General features: G+C 34.1%; 1 protein-coding gene across 1 annotated transcript in view; it reads right to left on the bottom strand.

Annotated features, from left to right (window-relative positions):
- The window catches only part of ZFHX4 (zinc finger homeobox 4), a 173,901-nt gene extending 164,001 nt beyond the window's left edge, over positions 1–9,900 (bottom strand). The window contains 1 exon segment of the mRNA XM_008068302.2: positions 9,796–9,900. The gene's annotated coding sequence lies outside the window, so the exon portion shown is untranslated.
- Positions 9,901–11,335: the final 1,435 nt, after the last annotated feature.

Below are 11,335 nucleotides of genomic sequence, written 5' to 3' on the forward strand. Positions count from 1 at the left end.
ACAGGCAGCACAGACCAAACTCTTCTCTGGTTTTCATTTTGCCAGTAAATCAGCTTACTACAAATCTTCCTTGTGCAAAAGCTCTCAGCAGGTATCTGCCTGGCCCTGATTAAGCACCAATCACAATTCTTCCCCACACTTCAGTCACCTCAATGGGCAACAGAACAGAAATTAATATTTACTGCAACCAGTCCTATCATCCTAGGGGACAATCACATTCACTCAGTTTTTTTTTTTTTTTTTCCACTGCAATAGGTAATGAACACCATTTCAAATACCATTTTGATGTTATCAATCCTGGTGAGTTGCCCATCTCTCAACCACTGCCTCAATCAACATCTCCCTTGGCTTAACAAATCATACACAAGCACTACGGATGAAAATTCTTCAATCTATCTTTCTTTCTTTCTTTCTTTCTTTCTTTCTTTCTTTCTTTCTTTCTTTCTTTCTTTCTTTCCTTTTTTAGTTGTTTTGCAAACAGGCATCTTAGATTGTAAGTCCTATTTGTTGAGGACAAGACACACTCAATAAAAGCCATATCAGTTCCTGGCAGCAGGGTATAAAGTACCAGGGGAAAGTTGGGCATCTGTTGGTAAAAAGTGTGATTCCCTTCCCCTTCTATGTATGTATGTTTGTGTGCCTGTGAACCTCCACTATGCAGTTTGATTATAGCTTAAGCTTCCCTGAGTCCCTGCAGATCTCTCAGTTTGCAGAATGATGGCACTGTACATAACAGCTGAATAGTAAGAAACTTTCATTTTTATTTTCAGCCTATGACATAGCCACAGTCTTGATTTTGTGAAACAGGTAAGCAATCTTATTGCAAATCTTGAAATCAAAGGGACTCATAACTTCAAGGCCAACAGTACCATAATTTAAAAGTATCAGAACTTTCACATATCCTGACAATTTCTAAAACAAGAAAAGTTGGTGCTGCTATATTACATTGCACGTTATATTGGTTATGATAGAACGAACTATCTCAGCCTGGAGGCTCCTCCCACCCCAAAACTCTGTTACATAGTCCTCACGGTGACAGAGAGCTAGAAAAAAACAAAACAGGTTAGTGGGTTCACCAATATCACTAAACATTTTAGAAATTCCTTTTAAAAAGTTCTCATAAAAGGAAGACATCATTGAAGGTCACTGGCATATTAAGTATGAAGAATAACTTGCTAATCTCTTTACTGTAATCAAATATAATCTTGTCAGCTAAATCAGAGAAAAAGGAATCAGTTTAGAACACATCAAAAGAGCTGAACAGATTGAAAATGAAATCAAAATTTGTTTTGGTATCCAAGATGGTTAAAATGGCATTCTAATTGCTCAGAAATCAAACATCACAAAGCTTAGTGTATAATTTTAATCATTGATGAGCTCCAGGTTAATTATCCTCATGGCATGCATGTGGCTTTCAGAACCCTTTGAAATAATCTGATAACCATAAGCATGAAAAACTAATAATTTTCTAATTAGTCTACAAACATTAATGTTTACCTTTGTATTTACCAATTCTCCACAAACAACGTAGTCATACTGAAGGCAGCCAAAATGCCTAAAATATAATCTCTTGCTGTGCTGAAGAAAATGGGGGAGGCAGGGAGACTAGAGATCGGTAGTGAACTCAAGGAGGTAAATAATACTAAATTAACAGTGCTAGATTAAAATGTAAAGTTCCAGAAGCAGTGTATTTACCTCCAATGATAAGATAATATACTAGGCTCAATGCATATATTTGATATGTAAAAGATTCACTTTAGTTATAAAAAAAAAGTGAGAAAAACTTCTAAACATTTTACAGTTTTGTAAAAAAAAGTTTCTAAGCTATTTTTATTACTTGAATTCCATTTTATCTTTACTTCTGCAACAGTTCTCAGTCCACTAATATACTTTTCTAGAATTATTACACACATTCTAAATGTACCTCAAATGAGTTTTATGTAATGTGAATTTAATAATTTGGGCCAGATGCCAAAAAGACCTTGCTATGTATCACCTCAATATTTCTCTATATAAAATAGATTCCATCCTCTTATTTTACATTAAAAGAGCCAGAAGTCAATTTCCCCAAAAAAAGTAATGTGGAAAATTATGAAAACCACATTAAGAGTTAATTAAGAAAGCAATATGATAGAATATATTTTGTTACAATATTCTCATATAATTTTACACAAAATTGCCAATTAATTTCTTCACAATAAGCTACACAATATCAGAAACAAAGTCAAATACATAAGTCTTCTATACAACCAAATTTACATTACATTCTAAAACCAACAAAAATCTATCTAAATTGACATAGCTAGTAATAGTTTATCTGATCTAAAAATTTTTAATTGGTACTTATTGACGATAGCCATGGCAATATTTATCAGTATATTCTGATAAAATCACTTTAGTTTGTGTAGTTAAAAAGTTACCTAGATCAGTGACACTGAATATGATGCTAAGTGAGTTCACTATCATCAATGTCAAATGAAAATGAAGTCCTTATTTTTTTTATCAACGTGACCTGTTTAAGAAATTTACAGAAGTTTTATAAGTCCCAGTAAAAAGACCACAAAGACAACCATTTAACTTAAACCACAGAAAATTCATTCCAAAATGACTGCAATAACAAGTTAACTCACTATAAAAGTTGCCTTACCATTTAAGGTGATTTTTATTTACTCTTCACCAATTTCTATTCTCTACTGTCAAACATTTTATTTTTAATAATCACCAAAGTTCTCAAGAAAGCCCAAAGAGAAAAGCTAACATAGTTTTAATGCTAAATTCAGAGCAATACATACCTGCTGGTCTGCTTAGAATATGTGTACATATTTTTTTTTTTTTTTTTTTTTTGGTTTCTCAGTAATTCACAAGATCAGTGACTTTGATCATGTCAAATTTCTTTTTCGGAACTAGTGCACAATATGCAGAAAAGAACTGTTATTACTCGTTCTGCTTTGCTTTCGTCTACAGTCACTGCTGCCTACACTCTGCTCTGCTAAATGACCAAACCCACCTACAAGGAGGCTAGCTAATGAAAGTGGGGACTTTCTGAACAATAGAAGAATTCCTTTGCATTCAGAAAGCAGAGTTCCCATTAGACCAAAATCTGAGAGGCCAGTTTTACCTCTGTTTTTTAATTGAGATTGTCCCAGCCTTCCTCTACGGTCCAGTGAGACAGTGTTTGTGAAATGATTAAAAAGAACGTGATCTGATCAAGAGGACAGAATAATGGGAAAGGAATGCTAGGTTAGCCACTCTGCTAAGTGCTGGGAAAGAAGACCAATGTGCTCCTTAGCCTATTGTTTTTATTCTTATCTGCTCTTTAGTTATCTCATAACACTTTTTATTCCATTTGTAAATAGGTTAAAAGTTGTCCACTTACATGATAATTTGGTAACAAGTTACAAATAAAAAAATGGAAAATAAATAAAAATCCTTGAATTATATCAAGTTTCCAAAAGGTCATCACTGTCTCTGCTGTGGCCTTTTCCCCATTCCAAATCCTCTATCAATATGTCATAGTGAGTTAGGCAAAGACAAAAGAGAGGCGCAGTGTGAAAACGGCACATATATCTAATCCTGACAAAGCAATGAATAGACCTTCACAAGTATAATTATACTTGTTTATTTGTTGCCACGTACAGAGAACTGATGAAAAAAAATCCATCAAAGTGGTATTATGCAGACACCAAGAGCTTCTTTTCTTTGGTTGCTAAAGCCACATTGAGGCTTAAATTCCTTATTGTTAAATTCAGAAGAAAGAAAAAAAAAGATTTTTGGCTGGACTTTTTTTTTTTTTTTGCATCAGTTGCTGACAGATCTTTTGTGTACAGGACTGTATTAGTTCACACCACTACTTCATTTTTACCCATGTTGGAATTCATAATTATAAACTACTGTACAGAAGGTTTTAAAAAGGTGTGGTGTACTAACCAAGAGAAGAGGGTAGTGGCAATGCCCTTTTCTCACAGTCTCTCTTTTGATATAGCAAAACACAGGTAAAGCACCTGTGTGGAAGTACCAGTTATGTCAGAATACATATTTGATCTCAGCATTTTAAGTTCATGCTAATTTTTTAAGTTGCTTTTCTCTGAAATGTGCTTATTTTAGTATATGTTGAGTATTTTATAAAAGATTGCATAACTTCTTTCCCGTTGCAGTATTAAAAACGTTAGTAAAAAGAAAGGTAAATATAAGAATGTAAAAGAATTGAAAATATTAAGGAAAAAGGTTTCAAGTCCAACTGTTAAGGAGTCATTATGTTCCAACAGACACTAAATCAAATAAGTTAACAAAAGCACATTTTTAGAGGTGGGGTGGGGGGAGTCAAACAAGTTTTTTTTTTTTTTCTTGCAGGATAGAAATATATCAAAGTAAATGCAATCTGCATAGTTAATGTTTGTGAGCTTTACAATTTAAAACAGAAAAGCTGTAATTTTTCTTTGCTGGCAATCTGGAAACACTCTGGAGTTAATTACAGCTGATTCGGAGTGAACCACACAAACAAAGACCAGTCTATGTCCAGACAATTATACTGCATTAACCAGCTTAGAGCTTCCTGCTGATGTTTCAGGGCTCTTCTGTTACACCCTTCTACCTTCCCAGCACGAGAGAAAATGCTTCTGCAAGAAGGAATTAATGAAGAGAACTGCAAAAGAATGTGTGACGACCTCTCCTGACACGGCAAAAACTTTCCACCCATGTCACGACAAAGGGGAGAAGGTAATTAAGTTTGAATAGAAGGATGTAACCAAATATATTCAGCATTTAAAACAGGCACATATTTAAAGAGGGAAAGTTTACAAAGACAAATATGAGTGTGCAAGTCAACTACATCTTTTTTCCTCTCATTTTTCTCATTAAAATCTAAGCTATTCAATGAAGGTTTGTTTCTTTCCCTATAAATGGGACCCTGTGATTGATGGCTGTGTAGGTTGTCTTCTCCCTTTCTCATTCTTTCTTTTCCTTTCTCTTCTTCTCTTCCCACCCTTATTTTCCCTCATTCTGTCTCACATCACTAAATCTGCATGGACTTTATGTGGCAATTGCATAGCATTAAATTTATGTGTTGGAGAATTAAAGAGGAAAGGTACACTTTACCAATGAGTCCAATGATTTTTAATTTGATTAGTTGTGGGAAATAGGAATTTTACTCAATTTTCGTCACAACTTTAATCAAACTCCAGCTACCTTCCTTAGAGAGAAATCAATAATCTCTTCTTAACCAAATTGCACTGTTATATAACTCATTTTATTTGTTTGCTTCAGGAAAATTTTATAATCAGTGTGCTAGATGGACCCTTACTTTATAAACAAACTTTGGTACTTTTAACCAATTTAGTTGATTTCTCATTTTCTTATTCATTCTAATTGAAAATGAATAGTTTGCATTGGTGTGAGACAAGGACATGAACTGTAATTATGTTCAGTGCCTCTTTCTGATTCCTTCTTTGATGCTGTTTTGCTAGTATTCCAGCTGACATTGGGGCTCTGTAGTGATTGCTTCATTAAAGGTTAAGGATGTACTAATCAGCTAAAGTATTACTAGAAAGCTGTTGTTTGCCAATAGTGAGAGAATGTACTGACTATTTTTTTGCTTTCTTTCTCGAAAAGTTACTTCCAAATGCCAGTGACCTAGCCATACTTAGTGTTAATTATCCTCCCTTTGTCATACCTACGCAAAGTAGTTAAATGACTATACGATCCTTTAAATTTTTCTTCCTTAAATAAATATGAATCTATAAATCAATCAGTATAATCAATATTAATCTATAAATAAATAATAAATATTAAAATGCATATAAACATACTCTGTGAAAATACAAAAAAGTTGTGTAAATTATAAGCATCTCGATAATGGACACAGTTATCTTCCCTTCACAGACTCCTCTCCCTCAATTTCTACCATATTTGAACATTTAAGTAAATAACATTGCTGAATATGAAACTCTAACATGGAACCCTTTATTTTTCCTTGGAAAAACAAGAACTGTATCAATAATTTGGGGGAGTGTATAAATCATAGTTGCCATGTTTTTCATATGTCCATATTGCTAGTCTTAAAATGTAATTGACTAATCTCTCTAGCATACACACAATCTAAGAAGGTTTTGTGGATAATACTTTTAAGTTATTACATAGAAGCACTTAAAAATTAATCTTAATTGGTTTTATTAAGTTATGTATAACTATAGAATATTTGACTTTTAAAAAGAGATTTACCAGGCTAGTAAAAACCACTGCACGCACATATTTATTTTATATACAATGTGAAGACAATGCATTTTAACATACATCTGTATCTTTTCCTTCTTTGTCAGTTCATATATAAGATTAATTACTGAACTCCTGACAACTGAATATTCCAAAGAGAAAACAATTATATAATTATTTGTATTTCATGATTCCCACCAATGAGGGTAATAGTATAAGTCGTTTCTTGCAGACCAAAGCCACCACAGGTCAAGTATTCCAGCAAACATTCCTATTTCCTGAGCAATGATTTCAATAATTTCAAATAGTTTCAATGAAGAAAGTTATATATCTAATTCTTTAAACTATTACTAAGTGCCTCTTACACTCTTAGAACTACCAAATACAAGTCTCTTTTACATCTCATGTAAATATTTTAAATCACTTTATATTAAAAACCACATTAGGACTAGCATAATAGAGAACATAAGTGGAATGCCAAGTTTTCTTCTGGATGAAATATTGGCAAATTTATGTTTGATCACTAAGATTAGTTAGTCATTTTATTTCTATCATGAAGAGTCTTTTGTTTGGGAATTTTTATTTGGTTCTTTTTTTTTTTTTTTTGGACCTGAAAATTAATTCAACTGCTGCCCATCAGTGAAGTGAACAATTCAGTAATTAGCTTTTGTGTTTTATATGTATGAACTTTAATTAGATTTCATTATAAACAAACAAATGTCAACCATAATTATAAGCTCCTTGATTTACCCACATATTATCCCTTTTCAAACAAACTTGATGTCAGACAAATTAAAATCAAGCAGCCAGCTATTTTGAGTTGAATTTTACATGATCTGCTGGTAACCTGATTACTTTAACTTCAATATCATTACAGGAAAAGTATTTCAGGAAAAATAATTACAAGAATTCCAACAGGAGACAAGCTTAATTGTATTGATTCAAAAGATGCATGTTCAGAGGAACCATGTTGAAGGAATAATGTTATCTCAAATCTACAGTTTCTATTAAAATGAAATTGTCCAGCATGAAAGAAGCAATTTAAGATTAGTGTCTACAGAACTAGAGATACTAAACTAACTAAATAATTATCTGGACCCAATTATCTTATACTTTAAGTAGCAAAATATCAGTGTGGAGCAACTACAAGGCATGAGGTTTGCAGGTTTATTTACTGACTGGTGTATCTATTAGGAACAAGAACAAGTGGAGCTGTCAGGACATAATGAAGGTAAATGATTAGTTAGCACCAAGCTTGAACTCTTCTTCAATGCAATAAGAGTTAATTAAAGTTTACCACCAAACATCAACCAAAGCAGGATGTTGATCAGGTTTCAGCATTAAGTGCAAACAGACAATAGTTGGCAGCAATTAGTGCAGCTATCAAATGACATGCAATGATAATTATACATTTAAAACAGTTAAAGAGCTGGGGGAAAAAACTAATCAGCCTCTTTGACGACAAATACTCAAAGGGCAGGAAACAGGTATCAGATTATTTCACTTTAACACTGTAAATCAATAGAATTAAACAAGAAAAGATTGTATGGGTACATTATCTGAAAGAGAACAGTTAACTTGACTCAAAATGAAATAAATCTGCTAGTATTGGTCTATCAAAGATAAGAACTTCTGTAGCTAAAGAAAATAAGTTACTTTTCAATTAAAGTTTCAGAAGGAAGGAAGTGTAAAGAAAGTTTAGCTTCTTGGTTTTGTATAAATTCACAAGGAAACAAGTATTTCACCATAATTGTTATTTAGATTAAATGTTAACTTCCACTCTACTATCATGGCAAAAGAGCTTTATGCCTGAATGTTGCTGCGTACTCAAATATTCTCTTTCTGGACAGTTTTAAATGGATGTCAAGATTGAATTTTTTTTTAATGTGGCTAAATTTAAGACAGAGGCCATACACATATATGTGTAGTGTGCATTATGTAGGTCCTGCCTTGATGCCATTCAAAATTATGACTTAAATCTTGAAATCACTGAACCTACATACAACATATCCCTTAAATTAATTTTTATGAATCATCTCATTTTTTCCATAGTTTCTAGACAATGTCTCCAGAAATGTGCCCATCCTCATGACACCCACTTCTCCATTTTCCCAACGAATTCTGTTATGTTAGGGATCTGTACACAGTGTTGACTAATCCCAACATTTCCCTGGAGCTAAATCTAAGCCATGGCCAACTCCCAGCACAAAAATGTCTCTCTCTCCAAAAGCCCTTTCGCCCCCTTCAGCACTCATACACTCATTGGTCCTGACATTTTTGCTTCAGCCATGACAAATGAGCTGATGACTCTGATGTGATTGCATGGAAGGATGACTTTATCTGAAGATATATCATTAACTCTCATCACCATCTCCTAAATATGGCTCTTCTGGTTCATGCAATATGTTGTGAAAAAATTGAGAATTTTTATTGTAAATATATGCACTGTAGGTAATAAGAGACCAGCTTCATCAAAAGAAAGTCAGAGTGGACAGGATGGGGGGTGGTGGGGTGGGACGTAGAAAAAGAGAAAAGACTAGCATTAACTAAATATTACTCTGGGGATTTAAGTAACTCTACTCAACCTCTGCCCCAGTGCAAACCAGTCAGCTGACTGTTTCTTAAAGTTTCCTTCAACATGGGCAGCAGGAGCATAATTTGTGTAATGAAGCAAACGAAGCTTCTCAGATCAACATGGCTAATCAATTGGCAAGTCAACCCATTTCTTCGTTTTTATCCCAGTGTAGTACCTGTTTTATTCTCAAACCCTTTATTTCCTATGTTATTAAATCATTCAGATTCACTTGAGTAAGGGGTCATGAAAACAAATTCTACTTCAAGATCATTGTATTCTTCAATTAGCTAGGCGCAATATTTTCCCCAACTATTATTAAATGTAAAACTCTTCAAGCTCTTTGAAGAGGGAAGTCTTTCTATTTAGCATAAATACCACAACCTTTAGATTAAGTTAGAATCCAAGTTCCAGTTACATAGTTCTTGTTATGTACACTATAGAGTTTACAGAGTAGATACTTGTTATAACCTCTTCTCTCAATTCATCTGAGGACACACAGCCAATCAGTCAACTCTAGCATAACAGACCTCTAGAAAGGAGGTCAGGCTTTGAGGTAAAGTGCTATTCACTCTTGGACCATGCAAGGAGCTCTTTATTCCCCATTCTTATTGGCATCAGTCCCCCTTAGTAGAGCAAGAACAAAGCCAAGTGCTCGTGTGAGGTTTATGAATAAATCAGAGGTGAGCCACTTTAAGTGCTGCCCATGATTTCCTTGTTGACAGTGAGCACTTAAACAGGCTTCTAGGACAAGCAACTTCTGGCAAACCATAATGATTCCTAATCTGCACCCTGCTTGATTTCAAGAACTAAATGACCCACCCCATTTTTCCTGAGAGTTTTCACCTCTCAGGCAATTTTTGTCCTATCTCTAACAGCTTACTTTTACAATTTTAGAGCAGCCGGCCTGTCCTAGTCATCCTAGAACCTCTAGCAACAATGAAAAACTTCCTTTGCTTGGAAAACAATCACACACACACACACACACACACACACACACACACACACACACACACACACACATTAGATCTCATCAATTGCACTCTGTAGTTATGTGATGTTTCCCAGAAATTTCCATGAGCTACAGTTGCTGTATTGGTTAAACGAGGGGATTGTACTATATCCCTTTCAACTGCAGCAATCTATGGTTCTAATATAAAAACCCATTTAGATTGCACTGTAAGATAGTTTTCTCTGTAGAATTTTCCAAGATAGGTCCAGCTGCCTTTATGGTGGTATATTTCAAAAAGAAAGGCAGATTCTGTAATACTGAGGTTTTCTACTTATGTTTTTAATTATCATTCACTTATTTATTCAACAGGTATTAGTAAGCATAAAAGATTTGCCAATAACATATCTGTCACTGTGGATACTGTGTTTAAACAGATGTGGGTGCTACCCGCAAGAAGACTGCAGTTACTTGAAGAAACACTTAAACAAGCATCATGAAAAATGCTAAGATGACAACCATTTTTTTAAATTAAGTAAATCCTTACCCTGATCAATATTCAAAAATGCTTAGCCTTAAATCATTGTGCTTCAAATAGACTGACAAGTCCTGGGCCTCTTATAAGTGACCAGAACATAGGCCATACACATATTTTTATTTTTAAGAAACACCTAACAAATAATATGAACCAAACATAAATATTAAGCAAAAAACAAGCATGAAACTGGGAAATTACAATTCAAATATAGTTAGATTTTCCATAAAAATATAATTGATAATTTTAAGTATCTTACATTATCATAACGAAAACATTAAGAATAAAAAGATCCAAATAAACTCAGAACTAGACTTTAATTCCTAGATGGTCCTAAAAATTGTATTTATATTTATTAGCACTTATCATGAATTTTATCATCTTTGAATTGGAAAAGATAAAAGACTGTTATCTCCTCCAAGAGATAAATCAGGTGGACACTCTAACCTGGTTATAAAATATCCTAAGAAAATTTAAAGTTTCAATAACATTATTGAGTAGTAGTAGCTGGATCTCTTCTCTAGGTTGATTCAAATTTTGGTCAACAGGATACCATGTAACAGTATTTATACTCCTTTCGTGGCATACCAAAATATTATTAATACCAAGCATATAGCAAGATATTTCTATGACATCTAATCCAGTATTGAAAAATCCTCTAATTCAGAAGCTTTCAAGCAGCCTGAGTCAACTTCAAGCCTGAAATAAGCATTGCGATCTCTTCTATTTTTGTATTTAATGACAGTCTGGAATCTAGAGTTTGTAGGGATGGACCAATGTCTGAATTATTAAAAACTGTTTCTATCCTAATTTGCTTCTTTTTTTGTTTTGAGTTGGAGTCTCACTCTGTCACCCAGACTGGAGTACAGTGGCCTCTCCCGGCCACCGCAGCCTCGACCTGCTGGGCTTCGACGATCCTTCCGCCTCAGCTTTCCAAGTAGCTGGAACTACAGGTATGTGCTACCACGCCCGGCTAATTTTTTGATTTACTGTAGAGATGAAGTCTCATCAAGTTGCCCAGGCGGGTCTCGAACCCGCGGGCTCAGGCAATCCACTCACCTCAGCCACCCAG

The sequence above is a fragment of the Carlito syrichta genome, unplaced genomic scaffold (assembly GCF_000164805.1).
Source record: "Carlito syrichta isolate Samal-C Ts95f unplaced genomic scaffold, Tarsius_syrichta-2.0.1 Scaffold310050, whole genome shotgun sequence".
Taxonomy (NCBI): domain Eukaryota; kingdom Metazoa; phylum Chordata; class Mammalia; order Primates; family Tarsiidae; genus Carlito; species Carlito syrichta.